The sequence below is a fragment of the Topomyia yanbarensis genome, chromosome 2, assembly GCF_030247195.1.
Source record: "Topomyia yanbarensis strain Yona2022 chromosome 2, ASM3024719v1, whole genome shotgun sequence".
Classification (NCBI taxonomy): domain Eukaryota; kingdom Metazoa; phylum Arthropoda; class Insecta; order Diptera; family Culicidae; genus Topomyia; species Topomyia yanbarensis.
Window position 1 is genome coordinate 134,536,992 of NC_080671.1, and position 24,643 is coordinate 134,561,634.

At 39.7% G+C, this 24,643-nt stretch overlaps 1 protein-coding gene and 1 long non-coding RNA gene across 2 annotated transcripts in view; both read left to right on the forward strand.

The window, feature by feature from the left end:
• LOC131681419 (cytochrome P450 307a1-like) overlaps positions 1-24,643 on the forward strand; it is a 44,667-nt gene that overhangs the window by 15,553 nt on the left and 4,471 nt on the right. The gene's annotated exons all lie outside the window — the stretch shown is intronic.
• Positions 20,927-22,317, forward strand: LOC131681421 (uncharacterized). The gene is made up of 3 exons (XR_009303924.1): positions 20,927-21,273; positions 21,333-21,583; positions 21,924-22,317. It is a non-coding gene; the product is annotated as an uncharacterized LOC131681421 (long non-coding RNA).

Below are 24,643 nucleotides of genomic sequence, written 5' to 3' on the forward strand. Positions count from 1 at the left end.
CTCGAGAGTGCCGAGAAGTCATCTAAACAGAAGCGAAGAGGAGATCGATACTGCGCTGTGGTCACGATAGATGTGAGAACGCGTTCAACAGTGCCAGCTGGGAAGCCATCGCTGCAGCGCTGCATAGAATGAGGGTTCCCGACTATCTGTGCCAGATCCTGAAGAGCTACTTTCAGAGCAGAGTGCTACTGTACGAGACGAGCGAAGGACAGAAGTCATTGCGTGTCACAGCGGGCGTTCCTCAGGGCTCCATTCTCGGTCCAACCCTTTGGAACGGGATGTACGATGGGGTCTTAACGCTGCAGCTGCCTAGGAAAGTGAAAATCGAGGGTTTCGCGGACGACGTGTCACTAACGGTGATGGGTGAGACACTTGAAAAAGTGGAGGTGTCGGTGACGGAGACAATAGACGCGATCGAGTGCTGGATGAACGGGGTCAAGCTGCAAATAGCTCACCACAAGACGGAGGTGTTGTTGGTCAGTAACTGCAGATCGGTTCAACGGATGCAGATCGACGTCGGAGGACACGTGATTGCATCGAAACGTGCATTGAAGCAATTGGGAGTTATAATCGACGACCGGTTGAGCTTCAACAACCACGTTGATTACGCCTGTGAAAAGTCGGCGAAGACAACGAACGCAATAGCGAGAATCATGCCAAACGTCGGCGGTCCGAGAAGCAGCACGAGACGTCTGCTATCTACTGTTTCGTCATCGATACTCCGATATGGGGTTCCTGCCTGAAGTGCTGCGCCGAAAACCAAGCGGAACCGTGAAAAGCTAAACAGGACATTCCAACTGATGGCCGTACGAGTCGCGAGTGCCTAAAGAACAATATCGTCGGAGGCAGTATGCGTTATCGCCGGGATGATCCCCATCTGCATTACCCTGGCGGAGGACGTTGAATGCTATCAGCGGAGAAATGCACGTAACGCTAGGAGACAGGTTCGAGCGGACTCGTTGGCTAAATGGCAACAGGAGTGGGACAACGCGGAGAAAGGAAGGTGGACCCACCGACTCATCCCAAATGTATCGGCCTGGGTACATAGGAAGCATGGAGAGGTGAACTTCCATTTGACGCAGTTTTTGTCCGGGCACGGATGCTTCCGGAAGTACTTGCATCGGTTTGGACATGCTTCGTCACCCCTTTGCCCGGGTTGTGCGACCGTGCAGGAGACACCGGAACACGTGGTCTTCGAATGCCCTAGATTCGAAGAAGTTCGTAGGGGTATACCTGGTATGACAGTGGACAATATCGTCGAAGAGATGTGCCGTGACGAACATACCTGGGACGCTGTCAACAGAGTGGTCTCGAGCATACTCTTCGAGTTGCAGAGGAAGTGGCGTAGAGACCAACAAGAAACCGCAAATCGGGTTTCGAGAGAAATTCCGCCGCCGGGGAACTCTTCAACTGTGTAGACTAGGTCCACCGCCGGGGACCAGATGAGTAGTGCGTGATGTAGCACCGAGTTGGGTCGTCGGGGCGCCTGGGAACCGGACGTCAAGCTTCACCGGAATCGCTGAACCGACCTCGACATCCTTCCGGGTAGCTCGTGAGTAGGCTATATCCACCGCCGGGGATTGGACCGAGTAGACCGCGTCGCAGAGCTAGCAGTGGGTCGTTGGGGCGCCGGTGAACCGGAAGTTACGCTCCAACCGGAATCGCCGGATAGACCTCAGCACCTACTGTATGGCCCGTTGAGTAGGCTAGATCCACCGCCGGGGACTAGATCGAGTAGATCGGGACGACGCGGAGAGCTAAATGGCCCACAAAAACGAACATCGGAATCAGGAGAAATCTACCGCTCGGTTGCAGGAGAATGGGCTAGATCCATTGTTGGGGACTAGACTGAGTAGCTCGCGAACAAGTGAGGGCGGGAGCTGAACGGCTCATCGGGAAAGTAGAGCGAAACGGAACGAGAGGAAGCCAAAGGGCTCATGAAATTATGGTGCTAAAACAAAAGAAGAATCGGTACCGGGGGAGCCTCCTTCGCCGGGGAACTCTCCGTCGGCGTAAGCTAGATCCACCGCCGGGGACTAGACTGAGTAGACCGCGACGAAATACCACCAGTCGCAGGTCGTCGGGGCATCAGCGAACCGGACGCTCTGCTCCACCGGAATCGCCGAACTGACCTCGATATCTGGTTGGTTGGCTCGGTTTCGGAAGAACTTCTCTCGCCGGGGAATTCTCCGTCGGAGTAGGCTAGGTCCATCGTCGGGGACTAGACCGAGTAGTTCGCGAACAAGTCTGGTGCTCAAAGAGTAAACGGCGTTGAATGGTGCGAGAAGGGAGTTGCGGTGCTAACCGGCACAAGCGAGCCGAAGGGCTTGGTGAATTAGACAGTCTATGTGATCGCACGCCACAACCTGTAACTCCGGAACCGGAAGTCAGATCGGGATGAAATTAAATAACCATCTACGAAGGCCGATTCAACCAAACTTAGTCTCAAATGAAAGGTGTTGCTTTCATTTGAGACTAAGTTTGGTTGAATCGGTCTAGCTATCTCCGAGAAGCCGATGTGACTGTTATTCTGAATTTGGATACTTCCGCCGGGGCTTCCAGAACCGATGATGGTGGCCAATGTGGCCAAAAAGACTTTTAATGGATGTTAGTGACCTAATACTACAAATCGAAGCAGTTGTGGTCATATTTTGGAAAAATTATCACCTTTATACATTCATTGCAGAATTTATTAAAATCGACATTTTCTGCGTGATCGTGCTCACCACCCTGTAATTCCAGAACCGGAAGTCGGATCCATTAGAAATTCAATAGCAGCCTATGGGAACGTTGTATCTTTCATTTGAGACTAAGTTTGTCAAAATCGGTTCAGCCAGCTCTGAGAAAAATGAGTGACATTTTTGGTCACATACACACACACAGACGCACATACACACACATACATACATACACACATACATACACACGCTCAGACATTTGCCGAACTCGACGAACTGAATCAAATGGTATATGCCACTCGGCCCTCCGTTAAAAAGTCAGTTTTCAGAGCAATTGCAATACCTTTCTATTGAGAAAGGCAAAAAATTTACCTTTTTACATTCATCGCAGAATTCGTTAGAATCGAGATTTGCTGCGTGATCGTACGTATCACCCTGTAATTCAGGAACCAGAACTCGGATCCACACAAAATTCAACAGCAGCTGATGGACCTTCCATTTAAAATCAAGTTTGTCAAAATCGGTTCAGAAAATTCCGAGAAACCGATGTGGACAAATCAACAAATTTTGTTTTGTAACCATACTCTTCAACTCGTAATCCGGAACAAGATGTCGGTTGAAAATGAAATTCAATAGCAACCTATGAGAATAGTATACCTTTCATTTGAATCTTAGTTTCTAAAAATCGGTTCAACCATCTCCGAGAAACCGATGTGGACATTTTGTTAACAAATCCGCACATACACACACATACATACATACATACATACATACATACATACATACATACATGCACACATACATACGCACATACAAACACACATACATACACACAGATATCCAAGGGGAGGGGAGTAATGAAGGAGGGAGGTGTAAGAGCAAGGCGGGGGGAGGAGGAGCGGCGACGTAATACTCAACTGCATATTTTGCCTTCCATTTGAGATTTGGTTTGAGAAAATCGGTTCAGTCATCACCGAAGAACCGATGTGACTTTAATTGTGGAATATGCCCGGAATTCCGGACTTCCGGAATCGTCGATAGTGGACAATATATTCAAAGAATGTTTGATTGGCAATCAGTGATCTAGATCTGCGATTAGAAGTAATTTGGTGACCATTTCAATAGTTTTTAGCCTCTGAGGTATTACGATTGTACCGATTTATATGGGAAATTCCAGTGTATCCTTACTAACACCCCTGTAACTCCGGAAGCAAGAGTCAGAACCGAATGAAATTCAACAGCAGTCAATGGCATTACTGTATCTTTCATTTGAAATCAAGTTTGTAAAAATCGGTATAGAATTCATTGGGGAATGGGTGTGATATTAGCTTAGGAACTTGGCGGGTTCCCCGGGGGCGTCATGAACCGTCATAGGTGGCCAATGTGGTCAAAGCTGCTTTGATTGATCATTGGTGATCCCGACCCGCAAACTAGAGTAATGTTACATCAATTTTAATATGTTTTACATCATTTGAACATCATGGTGGTACCAGTTTATATGGGAATTTGCTGTGTGACCGCACTCTTCAACCCGTAACTCCGGAACCGGAAGTCGGATCAACTAAAAATTCAATAGCAGCTTATGGGAGCGTTATACCTTTCAGATGAAACAAAGTTTGCGAAAATCGGTTCAGCCATCTCTGAGAAAATTGTGTGAGTTTAAATGACACACACATACACACACACAGACACACAGACATTTGCCGATCTCGACGAACTGAATCGAATGGTGTATGACACTCGGCCCTCCGGGCCTCGGTTAAAAAGTCCATTTTTACAGTAATTGCATAGCCTTTCTTTATATGAGAAAGGCAAAAAGGTGCGAAATCGGCAGTCCCAAAAAGTCGATTTTCATAAAAAAAATTTTTTCGAGATAGCATAAAATCTCGACGTTTCATGCATTTTAAAGATGTTTGGCATCAAAAACGAATTTGATTTCTGAAATTTCATGGGGTCCCCCCTTTGTAAAAAAATTTAGTTCCGGCTTATATGGGAATTTCATATGTGACCGGATGGATTAGTCTATATTTCCGTACGCATCCAAGCGATCCGTACGAAATTTTATAGACATCTTTGGGGATACTATAGCTATCATTTGGGACAGTGTTTGTGAAAATCGGCCCAACCATTTCCGGGAAATTGATGTGAGTACGTCAATTTTGAAAGATGGCCGCTTTTCCCGGGCACTTCCGGAACCGTCTATGGTGGTCAATGTAGTCAACGAAAGTTTGGTTGGCCGTCGGTGACCTAGAACAGCAAATTTAAGTTGTTTGAGAGACATTTTAGCGAAATTTTTACCTTTTTTGCTTTCATCGGAGTATCGGTTTGAATCGCAATTTGCTATGTGATCGCACGCCACAACCTGTAACTCCGGAACCGGAAGTCAGATCGGGATGAAATTAAGTAACAATTTACGAAGGCGCAACACCTTTCATTTGAGACTAAGTTTGGTTGAATCGGTCTAGCCATCTCCGAGAAACCGATGTGACTGTTATTCTGAATTTGGATGCTTCCGCCGGGGCTTCCAGAACCGATGATGGTGGCCAATGTGGCCAAAAAGACTTTGAATGGATGTTAGTGACCTAATAGTACAAATCGAAGCAGTTGTGGTCATATTTTGGAAAAATTTTCACCTTTATACATTCATTGCAGAATTTATTAAAATCGACATTTTCTGCGTGATCGTGCTCACCACCCTGTAATTCCGGAACCGGAAGTCGGATCCATCAGAAATTCAATAGCAGCCTATGGGAACGTTGTATCTTTCATTTGAGACAAAGTTTTTCAAAATCGGTTCAGCCAGCTCTGAGAAAAATGAGTGACATTTTTGGTCACATACACACACACAGACGCACATACACACACATACATACATACACACATACATACACACGCTCAGACATTTGCCGAACTCGACGAACTGAATCGAATGGTATATGCCACTCGGCCCTCCGTTAAAAAGTCGGTTTTCAGAGCAATTGCAATACCTTTCTATTGAGAAAGGCAAATATTTTACCTTTTTACATTCATCGCAGAATTCGTTAGAATCGAGATTTGCTGCGTGATCGTACGTATCACCCTGTAATTCTGGAACCAGAACTCGGATCCACACAAAATTCAACAGCAGCTGATGGACCTTCCATTTAAAATCAAGTTTGTCAAAATCGGTTCAGAAAATTCCGAGAAACCGATGTGGACAAATCAACAAATTTTGTTTTGTAACCATACTCTTCAACTCGTAATCCGGAACAAGATGTCGGTTGAAAATGAAATTCAATAGCAACCTATGAGAATAGTATACCTTTCATTTGAATCTTAGTTTCTAAAAATCGGTTCAACCATCTCCGAGAAACCGATGTGGACATTTTGTTAACAAATCCGCACATACACACACACATACATACATACATACATACATACATACATACATACATACATACATACATACATGCACACATACATACGCACATACAAACACACATACATACACACAGATATTTTGCGATCTCGGCGAACTGAGTCGAATGTTATATGAGACTCGGCCCTCCGGGCTTCGGTTAGGAAGTCGGTTTTTGGAGCAATTGCATAACCTTTCTTATAAGAAAGGTAAAAGAATTGTATTTAATTACCTTAATCAGCATGAGTTCAATGTTGTCTTCATGTAATTATATTTTGAAATGTTGGTAGAATGGGTTTGAAAGTGGAGGGAATGGGGGGTTAGTAGAGTGAGAGTGGAGGATGCGTCAGAAATCCTTCATCTTATTTCGGTATACGGGGTGGATGAAGGAAATGCGGGCGTGAGGGTGGTCCAAGGGGAGGGGAGTGATGAAGGAGGGAGGTGTAAGAGCAAGGCGGGGGGAGGAAGGGCGGCGACGTAATACTCAACTGCATATTTTGCCTTCCATTTGAGACTTGGTTTGAGAAAATCGGTTCAGTCATCACCGAAGAACCGATGTGACTTTAATTGTGGAATATGCCCGGAATTCCGGACTTCCGGAATCGTCGATAGTGGACAATATATTCAAAGGATGTTTGATTGGCAATCAGTGATCTTGATCTGCGATTAGAAGTAATTTGGTGACCATTTTAATAGTTTTTAGCCTCTGAGGTATTACGAATGTACCGATTTATATGGAAAATTCCAGTGTATCCTTACTAACACCCCTGTAACTCCGGAAGCAAGAGTCAGAACCGAATGAAATTCAGCAGCAGTCAATGGCATTACTGTATCTTTCATTTGAAATCAAGTTTGTAAAAATCGGTAGAGAATTCGTTGGGGAATGGGTGTGATATTAGCTTAGGAACTTGGCGGCTTCCCCGGGGGCGTCATGAACCGTCATAGGTGGCCAACGTGGTCAAAGCTGCTTTGATTGATCATTAGTGATCCAGACCCGCAAACTAGAGTAATGTTACATCAATTTTAATATGTTTTACATCATTTGAACATCATGGTGGTACCAGTTTATATGGGAATTTGCTGTGTGACCGCACTCTTCAACCCGTAACTCCGGAACCGGAAGTCGGATCAACTAAAAATTCAATAGCAGCTTATGGGAGCGTTATACCTTTCAGATGAAACTAAGTTTGCGAAAATCGGTTCAGCCATCTCTGAGAAAATTGTGTGAGTTTAAATGACACACACACACATACACACACACATACATACACACACAGACATTTGCCGATCTCGACGAACTGAATCGAATGGTGTATGACATTCGGCCCTCCAGGCCTCGGTTAAAAAGTCGATTTTTACAGTGATTGCATAGCCTTTCTTTATATGAGAAAGGCAAAACATGTGTAAATATTTGAATTGATATACGATGAACACTAACGCCGCCACGCCAACCTATCCCAACTATCCGTTAAATCCATTCCGGAACCGGTTCGAAATCCTGAATGGATTCAGTATGGAATCTTGCTCAAAGAAAACAACCGATTCCGACTCTATCGGTTGATGCATTTGAGCTGGAATTCATGCTGGAAGTCCGAACCGGTTCCGGACTAGTTTGACTGGGTAGAGGAATAACCGCTGTCAATTCTGTCGAACTCAGCCACAAAAAACATGACGACAGTAGCGCACCTGGTTTGGATATCCCAACTATTTGAGCTGGAATTCATGCTGGAAGTCCGAACCGGTTCCGGACTAGTTTGACTGGGCAGAGGAATAACCGCTGTCAATTCTGTCGAACTCAGCCACAAAAAAAACATGACGACAGTAGCGCACCTGGTTTGGATATCCCAACTACCTTCAAAACCGTTAGAGATTTTTCACAAGTTTAATGCTGAAGATGGACGTCTGTTCTCTGCAGTCAAACGTTGTTCATGATTTCAAGAGCTTATTCGCGATTCTTATGAATTCTCATGACGTTAGCGGAATTAAAGTTCATGATTTAAAAATCTTACTTGCGATGTTCATAATTTCTATTCATGTTATCGTAATATTTTAGTCATGAGTAGAGTGATTCATGTTCATGATTTCAAGATCTCTGTCACGATTATAAATATTTTTGTCACGAATTGTGTAATTTGTGTTCACAATTTCAGGATCTTAGTGGCGATTTGTGTAATTGCTGTTAATGTTATCATGATATTTTAGTCATGAATAGAGCTATTCATGTGCATGATTTCAGGATCTTAGTCACGATTTTTGATATTTTTGTTACTAGTTGTGTGATTTGTGTTAATGACTTCAGGATCTAAGTCACGATTTTCGTAATTTCTGTTCATGTTATCATGATATTTTATTTTATAGCTTACTTTCAAAGAATAATGTAACTAATGTTCATGATATCAGCAGTTTTATCATGGTATTCATAAATTTTCTTCGCCTTATCGTGATATATTATTGTTTGGTGACTAACGGTTTTTTTACTTGGAATAACGTGACAATATGAATTGGATCATTAAAATAACTATATCACGCACACTATTTGGGGTTCTCAGTCCAGTTTTTGTTTTCTGTCCGGAAATCACAATGAACCTTATAAAATGAATAACGATGTTCGAGGTCCTAATAGTGTTTTTTTATATCTACTGCTCGTACCTATTACTAGTCGCTAGCAGCTGGGTATTTTATGAAAAAGTGCATGGAAATGTGAAAGAGCTCACGTAAAATTTCATTACCATGTTGCATGAAATTGTAAATGATTAGGGATATCTTCTAAATATCACAAGCTCGCAAATATATACTAGATAGGTCGCAAATCATGTACTAGGAATCTTGAACCAGTTCATGAATTCATGAATAATATATGATGATTTCATGAACTATTTAATGGATCGTGACTAATATATAAGGGATCATGAACCAGTTCACGAATACATGAATACATGAACTATTTCACGAGCATGGATATTGGAACGTGACTAATATGTTAGGAATCACAAACCAGTTCACGAATACATGAATAATATTTTATGATTTCGTGAATTATTTCACGAAAACGAATGGTAAGTAGTGACTATTATACTAGGTATCATGAGCCGGTTCACGAATACATGAATAATCTTTCATGATTTCGTGAACTGTTTCACGAGCACGGATATTGGATCGTCACTAATATATTAGGAATCATGAACCAGTTCACGAATACATAAATAATATTTTATGATTTCTTGAACTATTTCACGAGCACTGATATTGGATCGTGGGATCTTGAATTAGTTCACGAGGACTCAATGGATGGAATGAATAAAATTCCGAATTTCGTGATATAGTTCACGAAAAAATAGCCCGAATATTTTGATTTTGTGAACTAATGTTCCTATACCTATGAAAAAAATCATGAGTCTACCTTTGGTTTTATGAATAATGTTCATATAGTTGTGAACTAGTTCGCGTAAAAGAGAATTAAAAATAACTTGCCGAAAACCGTGACTGAAGTTCACAAAATAAAAACAAACATTTCCGTTGATGAATGCGATGATGTTACTGAAGAGAAATTGAACATAATTATAAAAGCCATGATTTTTGTTCATGGTCCTTTTCGTAATGTAAAAACGTGATTGTTCCAGAATTCATGGCACTTTATTCATGATTTTAGCAACAAATTTTTTTCCGTGATGTCAATAAGATTTCTATAAACATCAGGAACGGCGTTAACTTCAAGTCATTGGGTTCCACTCCTTGTGCCCAATCTACATTTCATACTTGCCTAAGGGTGGGTTCAGCCGGTCGTGCCCAGTGGTGCTAACAACCCTTCACCCTTCCCCATAATACTATGAAATGGTCGCCATTGAACAAGATTCTTGAATAAATTTCTTCCTCAGCATTTCCAATGGTGTTCAGGTGGAAAGAATGTGGAACGCCCTATTCGTTCCTTCATGACTCTGGAACATGGTAACACCTATGCACAGACCATTGTGACTCATATGACGCTGTGCTCATATGACAACCAAACCTTCACGTTTCACTTCCGTGAACAGTTTTCGCATTAGGAAAACATACATCCAAACGTCAACAGTCAAAGTTGTCCATCAACGACGGTCAAACCTTCAACGCTTATTGAATCATGAAGGATTACATCCAATGCTTCTATAGCAACAATCAGTACCGTCACCGCTGATGCAAACGACAAGCTGAAAGGTTTCACCACCGTAGCCTAAATATCAAAGAAGTATATCAAACATGCGAAGAAACATTGCAAACATTTGACCGTGGCAGCAGTAGATAGTATGCACGAAAGTGACAATCAAAGAAGTAGACTGAATGATTTTGAGCCGTTGTCGGGTGACGGTGAAATTATTCCACCACCACGGAAATGAATCTCCGCATGCAGTGTTAAATTGCGTACACAGGATTCAATGGAAACCCATTATTTTTCTTATTTGCAATTTTGTTATTTTATTGAGCATGATAACCTGTACGTGCAGATTAGCTCAGAACAGTTATTATTTATATTGAACACGGTGGCTCGAAGCAGATCTCCATCTTCTTAGGCATCGAATACATCGCAATCAAAAATATCATCGACCAACCTAGCATAACGCGCCAACCCCGCTTAATGAGTAGAAGGTCATTCTTCATACTTGTTCTTTCTTTTTCCGAAACCTATATTTACAATCAATAAAGATCACAAAAAACAAAATTTGTCCGAGAAATTTACAGGCAATCAAGCGAAAAAAATCTAGAAAATCTGTGCAGTACATGATTAAATATGCGAAGTTCTGAACGTTGAATAAGTTCAATCAATTCACGGTTTGCCACCAGTAGCAGCAGAGGCAGCAGCATCTCCGCAACAGTTTACAAGAAGCTGCCAGACCTACTTTCACGGGTCCATGTTCGGCGAAAGCTCGTCCATAATGCATAATGCACACAAATTCAGTTGAGCCAGAATCGTTTGGGACAGGCGCATCGATCAAACCGAATCCACACACCTCGGAGGAGACCTGGTTTCCTTGTTTTGACTACACCGCTTCGTGGCTATGCAAATCGGTTAGGTTAAGAGAAATCAGCAGGCCTAGGGTTAATTCACTGTCCACCACTGTCAGGGGATCGTTGTGATCGCTCTCGGATTGTCCCGAATGCATTCGTCAGTGGCACATTGGCTACGCACAGGCTCTGGCACAGGCTCGGTCGACCGTAATTTTCATTACTACTTGCATATTGTTTGGTCGGCCCGATTTCGAGAGAGTTCAGTTCAATCAGATGCGGAAGACGAGGCTGATTTGAATCCTAATGGGTACGGCAGCGAAGGGACAGATCCAACCTGGTGCGAGATACAGAAGTAAGAATACATATTTTAACGGTGTAAAGGTGCAAAGTAATGAGGTTGAATTTAAATTTCTAATTCTAGGGTTAGTCACAACAGAATTGGAACAGCAAAGAAAAGTTCACTCTTGTCAGTGAGATTGCAGGGCACACCTGCCTGCAGTTTCGATAATAAACATGTCATCTCCGCCCTGGTTCGGCTTTTATATGTCCCTATTTTCAAATTTACCCGATCATGCAAGATTTCGTAACGACAAATGTAATGCGCAATTTGGTGGCATCAACACTTGCAAAAATTTGTTATTGTAATTGTCGGCTAACGGGACTAAGATTTAAATACTTACAGCTGGAAGCTTCTGGTGCTGCTTGGTATCGGAATAGTTTAAAATGAAAACAAACCTCATATACACTGCAAGCAATTCGGTAAATCATACGTTGGTAGAAACTGGTTACAGTTGCACTTGATAATTCAATTCTTTAATTTATTCATCGAAAGTGGTTTAGTAAATCGTATCAAAATAGGGTAATAACCAAAATAAACCATTCAATATTTGATGAAACCATTTTTATCTATTGCGAGTGGTACTGTGAAATGGTTTTTTTCATGAAAAAAATTCATCAAATTTCCCTGAGACGCCGGGCGGGTGAGACGCCGCACCATGGTCACAAACTGAAAAATGGTGAACAAAAGTATTTTTAGCTATCGTTGATGTTTTGTGATTACGGATCTTCAGCTGAGTTTCATGAAGTTTGAGTACACCTATAAATCGGCCAGCACCTTCATTTTTCTTAAGGGGATAATACCATTTCTAGAAAGTAAGTTGGTGTAACTTTATTAGGGGTGCTATATATTTATAAGTTTGTACGAGCGATATATATCTATGTGTTGGTAGGGGTTCCTTAAAAGCTGTTTTTGGTTGTTTCTCTCAATAATGAATTTATACAACGTAGGTTTGTTCTTGAAAGATTCATTTTGAAAAAGCATCAATTCGTTGAAATTTTCATTTTTATCCTAAGATTGACATCACTACAAATCAATGCGTTCACTAAAATTAGTGCCTGAAATTTCAAAGAATAAACCGAAGTAACTAATACTTATACATATCGCTCGTTTAAATATATAGATAAATAGGCTCATATTCCTATATATCACTGTGTTAGGTCCGTTAGTTTGTGGATATGCCTTATTAATAACCTATACCTGACGCAAATGATCATTTAATGACATTCCGAAGTGAAAAAATACATTTTAGCTTTACGTATCCTCCGCCATCGAGTGCGGCATCTCACCCGCAATTTTGATGCGGCGTCTCTCCCAATTGTATGGGAATGATGCCGCACGCCGATATTTGCCTCTGAAATTATGGATGACTGTGCTCATGATCAGAATGCCTTCTAGAAGATCCCAGCTATTCAACCGATACACGATTTACCAAAAAATCGAACAATTAAAAAAACAACTTTAATGTGGTATTGAAAAACTTTCGGCATTCCGTGATGCAACTGGACGCACACAAACGTTAATAAAATTGTCGTGAGTTAATAAAAAGGATTATTTTACATCTCCAGTGTTGTAATTCTTCGAAACACAATCTCACAATATCATAATACCGTATAAAAGTGATCCTACGTAGCTTGGTTTGAGCTTTGGGCTTAAAATTCCAATGCAGGGAGTCAGGCAGTATGTTATTGGCCATGCATGTCCGAATCTCATCACTCGAACATCTTTGAGAACATCAGGGTAGGGTGGGTGCTCCTATAGTTGAGGTGTACCAATAGTTGCAGTAGTAGCCTAACTAAGGTACCAACCATCAACAAATATTTTTTTATCGATTCATCGCACTAAAATTATGCGACAATAAAACTGTTATCCTTGAAATTTGCTCAAATAACTATTCAAAAAAATGATTTTCTTAGAATTTTTAGCTCCTTTGCACCTATAGTTGATATAGTGTACCTATAGTTGCAAGTCCCATAAGAAAGCAATGGGATTTGCAACAATAGGAACCGAAATTAGCGATTGCACCACTAGTGGTACAAGCGGTTTTGAATACATAAATTGGTTATTAAACCATCTTTATATTTTGCTTATGAAGTAGGGACTGAAAGCTTTCGTTTAATGTATCAACATTGCCCATAGGTCTATTCATCGATTTTTTGTCAAAAGTCTTCCTTAAGTATGCGACTATTGGTACATCCACCCTAGTAGTTCTTTCAAATCTCAAATCAAATCAAAAACTGAAATTGATCCCACTTCTCTTTGTTGTGATATGGCACAATATGTCGGTGTTCTTGTACGCAGGGATGATCGTCACGAAAAGACGACTTGGTACGACAATACTTGCATCAACTGTTACTGATTTTTTGTAGATCTATAAATGAGATTTATATTCCAGGAGAGGAGTGGCAGCACTCGGATGTGTCTTTCTGTTCGTGCAATATTTTCCAAAGTTTTCCAATAGTATATGTGTTTGACGGAAAATCGTTGTCAATCATTCACATAGTCATTTCTCCTATAGAGTAACGTGTTAATAGGTGTTAATAGCGTAAAAATAGAGGGCCCTATTCTCACAGTCACGTCATTTCTTTTAAGCTCATGGATTTTTTGCCTCACTATTCAAAATATGAATTATCGTTTCAGAAATATTTTTCGCTAAAATTGAACTAGAACAACCAAGTTTTCACATTTATTAATTTTCTTGTATTGCAAGGCCTTCCTTTATTTTGATGCGCGTTGTTTCGGTAAAATTGTGTCTATGCTGCTGCTGGAGTTGATCTTCATCTTTCGCCATTTTTCCGCAGTAATCGTGTATCAGTTTTACGCCACGTTCAGCGCAATCGTTCACTACTTGTAGTGAGGCAATTTTTTTCCTTCTTTCAATAAAATCTTCCAAATCTTCCCATTTACTTGGATCTTCCTTACGAAAATTTGCAGATATTCCGGTAATATCGAAAAAAAACCATAGAGTGTTGAGAGACACAGTTCGACAGCTCGTATGACTTCAACTCGTCTAATGAAGATATATTCAATTTTATTTTACGAGAGTCGTCATTCCTAGGCACTTTTATGTTAGACACCATTTTCCTCTTTTCATCAATGCATACTTCTCGGTCGTAAAGAGCCAATGCAATTAATTCCTCACTTATGTACCATAAATGCTTGGTAAATCGCGAGACCGCAGTTCTGTATGCATTAATTGAACGATCCGAATAAATATCTCTAAAGGCAACTAATTTCTTCCCCAAGCATAAATAATTTCGAGCAGCTGTTAAAGACGAAGGAGCGTTAAACCACGAGAAAATATATATTCGCAAAATAAACAAGCACATTATTGGTATGCATTCCTTCTCATATTCACTAATTTCAAACTGTTCTCTAAACAGCCATATTTTCAAGCAATATATAGATTTCGCCATCCATCTGGCGCGACTATGCGCTCCTGGTGGGGTAAATTTAATTTTTTAGTGCCAAGGAACGCTAAAACTAAATCAAACAATTCCTTATAATCATTTCGTTGTTGCTTGATCGCTATCTGCTCCTTCGAAAATCTGATCAAATCGTGCTTTTCATCTCTAAGGTCTGTGACAATGCTGGTGTCCACCATTTTGTCCTGAAACGCCTGGTTCATTGTTGACCATGCCGACTTGAATCTTACGAAAATGTTTGAGGAGGGGCCTTTTGAAATGAATAAAGTATCCCATGCTGCAGTCATTAGGATCTCGGCGATATGGTGTCTACATGGCAGCCATAAAAGTTCTCTTCCCAACCGCCTCTCGATAAGAGTACAGGCTCCTTTTTTGAGTCCTGTGTTTGACGCTGTGGTGTCAAACCCCATCGCAGTGATACGCCCGCCTAGCTCCCATTCTTCCATCAAATTGCAGATTTCGTTTGCCTGGTTTACACCAGTTCCCCCTTGTAACTTGGGAACTCCAAGCAGCTGAGTGTTTGAACTTGATGATACCAACACTGGTAATCGATCCACCGGTTTACCACCTGCAAATAAAAATGTAAATCAATACAACTTTTAAGCTTTTTAATAAATTTGGTAAATGCACATTGTAGGCTTATTTATCGCTAAGACTGTTTTTATCAAAATTAAACAAAATTAAACATATTCTAATCCTAGAATGTTTGCTTTACTATTAGTTTATTTTAGTTTACATAGAAAAAAGATTTCTGAAACTAAATCATGAGTAAAAAGTAATTACCTGTGAGGTCCGGTAAAAGCTTGCCGTCCCAGTGCACGACAATTGGTCCATCTAAATTGAATCCAGCTTTAATGGTTCTAGCAATCGACTCTCTATAATTTGCACGAGTCCGCGAAATTGTTTGTCGACTAAGTGTAAAATCATCTTTTACAATAATGAAAATAAAAAATAAAAATTTAAAATAATGCAATTTCATTTTAAGGAATGATGTTATGTACCCCTTAACCCCTTAACGAGTGGACGTATATCATCATTATTATCCATCAGCGGATCCAGGAAAAAATTAGGAGGGGGTTCGAAATATCGATTTTGAATTGTTCATTGTACAATACGTAATATGTAATTCCCACATTTAATTAAAATCAGTTTTGGTAGTCGAATCAGCTATGGAATTGTGTTCAGAATGACTTAAAATAGAAACTATTTCAAAATTTATCAACAAGTTAAACAATTTCGAGGGGTCTGGACCCTCAGGACCCTCCCCCTGGATTCACCACTGTCATTCGTCAAAGTACGTTCATAATTAGAAAGATACGTGAAAGGTATAAAATTTACCTAATTTTAGTCCAGCACTCGTTAAAACAGCTGAAATTATATACATGGCGTTCCGATCGCTAACTCCTGCGCGATCAAGAGTCGCCGCTAACAGAGGTGTCATAATTTTTTTCTTCGGTGATTCGTATTTTGCCCTGCTGGTGGATGGCTGGATGTCTGAAAACAAGAAAAATTTGATAATATATATTCCAATACAACACATTATGGTGATCATTTAACCTTCGTCGACAGTGAAAATACTTGTATTTGATTCTGATTCCAACGGTGGCTCAACGACTGGTACTTCCTCATCTTTCTGTCGTTTTGTCTTTGCCAATGTGGTTCCTGGTCTTCCTTTCTGTCGCTGCATGATCAGAAATTGCCTGTTTTTCTCGTGCTGCATCATATCCAGCGCATCGTGATGGGCGATGTCGAATAAGTCGTCCAAACTATGTCTGAACATTCCCGCTTGTTCTTTCTGGCGCAAACTGGCGTGCGAAGAATTTTTTCTCAAAACTTGCATTCTCCTATGCAGCCTCACAAGTTTGACAACTATGTTGTGGTTCTGTGCCGTCACTATGTCATATTTTATTCTTTATTTCAAATCAAATCATAAGACAAAAATATACATTTCTATTATATTTATGTGAATCATGAGATGCCGGTATTAAGTTCAAGCGAGGGACATATGGTATACCTAATAAAATCTTATATTTTCATATTAAATATGAAATAATAGTTTCGCTACTTTTTATGCATTATAGGATATAATTTCACTATAAGTTTTGACTAATTGTAATGGTCCAGTAATTCATGCATTGAAGCATTCCATGGCAAAGCCAGATGGCAATAAAACTCAATCACCCCTGATTTTAATGATATTTTGCTGTTATGTTGGGCTGCTTTCCACAGGCGATCTCGATCTTACTCAAGTGATTTTTTTTAATGGTCACATAGTTTTTGTGCGCACTACTTTCAAAAGAAATATCAAATCAAAAATATAAATCAATTTGCACAACAAAACTATCGGAAAAGGTGTTTCAGGAACATATTTCATTTGAGATAAAAACATTCACTAAGAAAATGTGATAAGGAAACTCGGGGCTATTCGGACCTACCTAAGCAAATCGCCCTTTTGGATGGATAGATGTGAAAAAAATTATCGGTCAATGGTCCTAATTGTTAGTTTGAAGCCTCAACTGCATTTTGGAGCCACAAAAGTTCAATTATATCACTCCATGCCAGTGCTGGGCGACGATTTGCAAAACTCTATGGTTTTCCATCCTTTTACAATGTAAGGGTAATTCGGACCTGCCTAAGGGGCAGTTCAGGCCACCCATTTTTGCCATAAAATTATGTTCACCTATGAAAACTTTATTGGAGAAACTCATAAGGAAGCAAAAAAATGATTTAAAAAAAATTGCTACGGATAACTACAGTTGTCGATTGGTGCTTCATGTATTTTCTTTGCTGTGGTGTGGCAATTAAGCGCGCCGCCGCGAGCCACTGAAAGGTAGTTGATGGAATTGGCGGTCGGAATAGCCTCGTACCCTCATTTCGCACAAAAGTGGTGAGCGTCTTGAATATATCTATGTTTTCACCCAAACAAAAATCATTCCATAAAATAGGAGCCTCAAGCTTTCCAAAACTTGTACTTGTTATTTTTTTCACTTTTATTTGTTGCTTTAATCACGGTTTTACCATTGTAATGATTTTTTGTTTTGGGCAAAAAAACGACACACTTTTTATCTCATTTCTAAAATAACTGCAGAGTGAGATTCGTCTGCCAAAATTATGTTTCTGATTGGCGCTTCCACGAATATGTACGACAGTCAGAAAGTTTTACAAGACGTCTGGTGGCCAGCCCATGAAAAAACAAATGTGTTTTAAATCTTTTAAATACATCCACCAAGTGTAACGTTCACGAGACATTACCTAATGTAACTGCTTACAAGGCATTATCATTCGCCCTACCGAACTTCAGTTAAAAAATTCTAAACAAAACTATTCACGTTTGAAAAATCCTTGACTTGATATTTCACTTTGCCGAAGACTCACTTCCGTTAAGTGTGTCCGCTCATGAGATATAGCAAACATAAAATGTATAGGAAAATCCCAGGTGATCTAGCGCCACCTAGTGGTAGAGTTCTGAATTAAACGATACTCCGCCCAAAAGCCCTTGACTTTATGGTCTACATTTTCAAAGACTCCACCCCGCCAACTATTACCGATCCCGAGATATGACCCAATATTTAAAAAAAAAACTATAGGTATTTTTTATACTCCCTAGCGCCACCTAGCGGGATAATTCTGAATCAGCCTGGTCTTCAGTAGATTACCCTTGATATTCTGGTCCAGTTTGCCGAAGATACCATCCTTCCAAATTGTCAGCATTTTGTGTTATTATAAGTTGAAATTCCTGTAGTCGAATTTACCTACCTCATGCAAATCGTACATTCATCAACAGCAGCTTTTTTCACTTTCGACAGAGCCACCCCAACTACAGCACATGACACCCTCAAATTTGGGCGCCTATAACTTTGTCTGGTTTTATCCGATTGACTTCCGGTCTTCACGAATCGATTTGTTGTTACAAGAGGATTCTTAATTTTTCTCATGAAAGACATTCATTGATGGCACCGCCACCTAGAGCTGAAAATGTGAAACTGATGCATTTCTCCATATACATTTTGTCAATTTTTCCCATACAAACTTTGAGCCGTTTGCGGAACCACTTCCAGTGCACCAAATAAGCTCAAATTTTCAGGGAAGCTTATGGGCCACCCAAACTATCATTTTCAGGTGCAAGGTTTGAAATTCCGCACTTTGCACTTTTTTCATACAACTTTGGGCCACTCTAGTACACTGTGATGCTTGTTCCACTATGAAGAAAAAACGGTAATCCCAAATGTTTTTTGCGACACGATATGGTGGATATCTTGGTAAATATTAGCTGATCTTTGTACAGCCACCCACGATTAGTGCAATCGTATATGCTATGCTATGCTAACTATAAATGAAATGTATATTCCATGTTTCAGTTTCTGAAACTTCAAATATCAAAACCTTTGCTGATCCGGTACGAAATTGAAGCAACTGGCCATCGACTGGGAAACACAGCATGTTGTCGCCTATCAACAGGCTGACCTTCAATGTAAACATCTACTTGGATTTTTGCTAGTTTTTCTCGTGGTTCTTCTTTTGGTGTTTTTCTGAAAAGACCGACTCCAACTCCACTGATATGGCCTCGAGGGGTGAGCTGTAATTTTCTTGAACTCTTAATCTGCATTTCATGAAACGAGGAATTTACCTTAAAGTCATAGGATATCAGTTTAAATTTGGCATCAGCTTAGTAGACCATCCGAAAATGTTAATGAAAAGTCTACTAATTCATGACATTTATTGGCACAAATGATAGCTTGTTATCCGCGTATTTTTTTCAGTTCGGCAACACAACAGCAGTCATTCATGGGATCAATAGTATCATTTTTAATCAAAATGCATTTAACAAATATCTTCCAAAATGCGATAGTTTTCGAGATATTTGGAATTTTGTTCCAACAACAACAATGATTTCGTGTAATTATGTACTTTTTAAAAGTTATTCGCGTTACCCCATCTTTAATTGTCAAAAGTTTAATGTTTATCGTTTTACAGCCATAAAAGAAGCTTTTTCAGTGTATTTGGATCATGGAGAAGCGTTTAATAAAAAAGTTTTCCTAACAAAAACTTTTGACAATTTTTTATAATTCGTACTATTTGCAGTCAAAAGTAGAATTTTATTTTCGAATATGATACTAAACGCAATTTTAAATCAAAATGCTTATAACAAAAATTTTCTGAAATGTAGTAGTTTTAAAAAATTTAAATTATTTTAAATGTTTTAACAACACAATTATTTTGTTTTATTATGACCTTTTCAGAAGTTATTCGCGTTTCTCCATCAACAGCAATTAGTTTTTCGTAAGGCCCATAACATTTCCTATAACTTTCTCATTGACATCAAGGCGATATTGTAAACCAATTATGATAAAATTTAATATGAATGACTAAAGGCCATATAGCCCCAACTTCTCGTATTCGGACAAAGGTCAAAAAGGTTTCGTTCGATGTGTGAGATTTTTTCACATTAGAAAAACTGCAAAATATGTACATATGATTTGCATCACGGAGCAGAAAAATTATTAAAAATAGGGGATTTTGGGGCCAACATGTCCCAGTACCCAACTTTCCCATATTTTTCTAGAAACAGAAATATCTCCATTCAAATACTAAGATTATTTTCTTTAAAAAGAGGTATAAGTTCTAATTTTTTGATCGCTACTTCAAAAGTTATAGCATTTAATATAGTTTTCCTCCATATTTTCCCATAGTATCAATTTCAAAAATTTCAAGCGAGGTGGGCTGGAGTCTAGAATTGTCCAAATGATGTGAAATTTGGCATCTGAGCTTACTTTGACATTTGTCACAATATGAGAGGGGGGGGGGGGCTTTGAGAAGTCAAAAAAAAAATTTTTTTGCATTGCGCTAAAGGACGTAGCCAGGTGTACACTGTGATGCTTTTCCACTAAGAAGAAAAAGCGTTAATCCCAAATGTTTTTTCTTGCGGCACGGTATGGTGGATATCTTGTTAAATATTAGCTGATTATTATACAGCCACCCACGATTTGTGCAATCGTATATGCTATGCTATGCTAATGCGTAAATTGGTTTAATCCATTTTTACCTTTTGGAAATGAATATTACATAATGCTATAACCAAAGACAAATAATAAAGACGTGAATCATACGAAGAAAGTCTAGAAAAATTGTGGCTCATTATGCCAATTACTTCGGTCCCTTCAGTTTTGACCGCACTCACCGCTTGATGGCGCCCCAGCTTGTTGTTTCTGGTGAGAGTGTCCTGAAAAAATAAAAATCATCAACGCAGGCCTAGATACAGAAAATTAAATATAAACAAAATTTCCTCACAACGACTTCACCAGTCATGAGAACGTGAACGCCAAGATTTGTTCGTTTACTGTTTAATTCCTTCCGATTCGGCAATCCGAGTGCGTTCGTGCTAAACGAGAATGTGGTGCTGCATTTTTTTCTGAGGGAGCTGTATGACTTTTACGTTAGCAAGAGGAGGAGCCTTTAGTAAGTATAAAACAGCACGTTGTTTTTTATTCTGAAACTAATTTCAATTTTGACTCTAGATTTTAATCATGAACACTGAAACGACCGGCACCGTTTTTCATATGAAGAACCGCGGAGTGTGCGTTTGTTCGCTGGAAGTTTTGACCGCATTGTAGCCGTGTTCTACTCGAAACAATTGGATTACAACACATTGCACAATGGCTGCGAAACAGCTGGTCGGAGTTTTCGGTTATCAATTGGTGCTAGGTTGGCGACATATGCGAATATCCCTGTATAAAAACAGTCACCCCGTGCGACTGGCAAAATGCAGGTATAAAACTCCAAATAGGAAAAAGAAGCTTATGGCGTTTGTTGACCCCGAAACTGAGCTAGGTTCTAATCCTAACCGCTGTCAGTTTATACATTTTGACAGCAGTTGAGGTTAGAACCTGACTCAGTTTCGCTTTAACCTTCCGGTAGTCGCGCTAGTGCACTGAGTGCACGCTGCTCTGAAAATCTAGCGAAATCGTCTTAGGACAGCAGCGGCTGCTCGTTCAGTGGGCCATTAGCGCGACTTCCGAAGGGTTAAGCAAGAACGACATCAGTTTGTAACATTTTTCTAGATGTTCGTATCCATCCATCTCATAATGACCACAGGCATTGTTTTACAGAATTGACCTATTGTGTTCGTATGCGGGAGTCCTCGAAAATAATATCAATGATCACATTATGGTTCTACACTGTGTCGGTAACAAGTGGTAAACGGCAAAGACGCAATAAACGTGACGAATTGACTGTTTTTTTTTAATGGGACGCATCTCCCAGATCGAAATATGATCCCGCTTTGAGGGAACACCAAGCAATCAGGATCCAAATAAATCAATTGCCATTATGGAGAATCCACCACTGTCCTACAGTGATGGCCAATTGAATACTTCGATCACTATTCTCACGGTTAGTGTTCCATCCGAGCTGACGCGAAGTTCTGAGAATGAGATCGTATTATAATCATTAAAAGTACACAGAAAGTATTTGCTTGCTAAATAAATAATTGTTATTTTTATACCAATTTTGAGGGTTTTGTGACACACTAATTTATTTAGCACATTGGCTAAATAAATTAGTAAGTACCGCATCTACTCACAATTTCTTCTATCTGCTGATGATCAAGAGGATAAATACGCGAATCACATCCGTTATATTTAATTATTTGAAACTACAAATAATAAGGCGTTGGCGAATAAACCTGCTATGGATTACTATCCCAAAACCTATCGTTGACATGGTCTACCGGGTTCTTTAGAAAAACTAGTTTCGAGGTAAATGATGTATTTAGTTTGCGAACGCAACCCTTCACTGTTAACCCTTAAAGGTGCCAATCATTTTTTTTTCAAATCTTGTGGAACTTGTTTCATAGCTCACACGTTACTCTGATAATTTTGAGATAATTTTCGCAATGTTGTTTTAAAGCAACATTGCACATTAAGGGTTAATACTAAAGGAGTTTACTATAAAACTAAAAGACGAGTTTTGCAAAATTTTCTTGATATTTCAGGACTGGTTAATTCTTTCCGTCTTCGACATTTGGAGTAGCTGTAATACAAATATAGTAATTAAAGCTATTAAACTCCATGTTGCGTCGAGAATGATCCCAATAGTTGTAATCATGGATCAACACCCGACGAATGTGCAATTGTGGCAACGTTAGACGTAGAAAATTCAGCGCAAGAAGACGTGACCACAAATAGTGGATTTCAATCTGATGATATTCCTTTTTGACAGTTCGTGTTGATATTCATGTCCTTGAAGAACAATCCGTTATCGAAGACTGTGCTCTTCATTGAGAGATAGCTTCTTTCAAATATGTTCATGAACCATTTCTTAACCAAATGGCTTTTCTGTTTCTTAAGTTCACCAGAAAAGCCATTCGCTTATCACCATTTTCCAGAATGATTTTGTAAAGTGCTGCTCGTACGTTAAATAAAACGAACGCAAGTGCAATAGAAGCATATATCCAATTAAAAACTGCGAAAAAAAACCAATAATGCTGATTTTCTAGAGCGACGTGTTCGATATATTGAATTCATGCAAATTCGAAAACATTAAGGTAGTGTCTGGTCTGGGTGGGTAAAGAGACACACAGTATGCTCCGTTACTGACGCAGTGTAGCGTCCAATTTCGAAAGTTTCAAGTTTGCGACAACATTGTTCTGCTTGCTGCAGGAGACAGTCCATGGTTTAGCAGACTGTTCAATTCGGGCTTTGACGCTCCTTCAGTAACGGACCAATCCGCTTGGCCGTAAACATTTTCTGCAACTGCCTTACTATGCCTGCAACAGATGAAAACCTAATTTTGGCGCAGAGAGATGTTGTTAAGGGATATTCCAAAAATTGTACAAAAACGAACCCATTTCGACCACATCCTTCCGTAGTACAAAATATTAATTTTCAACTGGGTTGTTGTTTTTGCTTAGATACCTTTATGTAGTTTTTTTCCTTAGATACCTTGCGTCGAGAGCAAAATGAGTGTCCGTATCTACGACGTCAGTGAAACGTCATGATTGGATTTGACATTTCGGGGGACCGTGAGTTACTTATTGGCGAATCCATAATGAACCAAAAAATAAATGTTAGAGGCAAGGCCCTGCTATAACTTTGTTACTTGAATACATGGAGTTTAGCTATCTCCAAAAACTTTTCATAGTTATAAACGTTCTAAAAGTTTGCTCACGACACTAAACCTTTAGGGCACGAAATGAAAAAGTTAGCATCCCAGCGCTACGTATGCAGTGAAACCCCAAACTAATTTACATCATCAAAATAAGGCGCAGATGAAACCAGGACACTTTGCTGAGCACGGTAACTGACAAAATGCAAACCCGAAGCGCTACAGGTTTACAGGCTCATCTCTGCATATCCCATTTTGCATTCGAACTATTTTTTACCTCTAGATGTCACAACACATCTTGAGAAGTTTCTATGAACAGTTCATAAATTTAAACATACCGCTCAAATTTATGGGGGCCTATTCTCACAGTCACGTCACTTGGTGACTAGAACAAAATTTTCTTCTAGTCACTAGGTGACGTGACTGTGAGAATAGGGCCCATGATCTCTTTCAAAAAAGGATTGGCTTTATTTTATTTTCAAACGAAATTTTGAATTCATAAATGTATTAGCATGGAATAAACGCTAGTGGCTAGTATCGAATACGTTCTCTTTGACTTGTGCTTAGAAAGTGATTCTGAAGCTGGGAGTACAGTGACAAATATTTGACAAAGAAATGGACAGTGAGATAAAATGACCCTGACTGCATTTGTTCAAAAAAATTTATTCAATATGATGTCCTGAAGACAAGTAGCTGTATGATTGCTCCTAAATAACGTCAACAA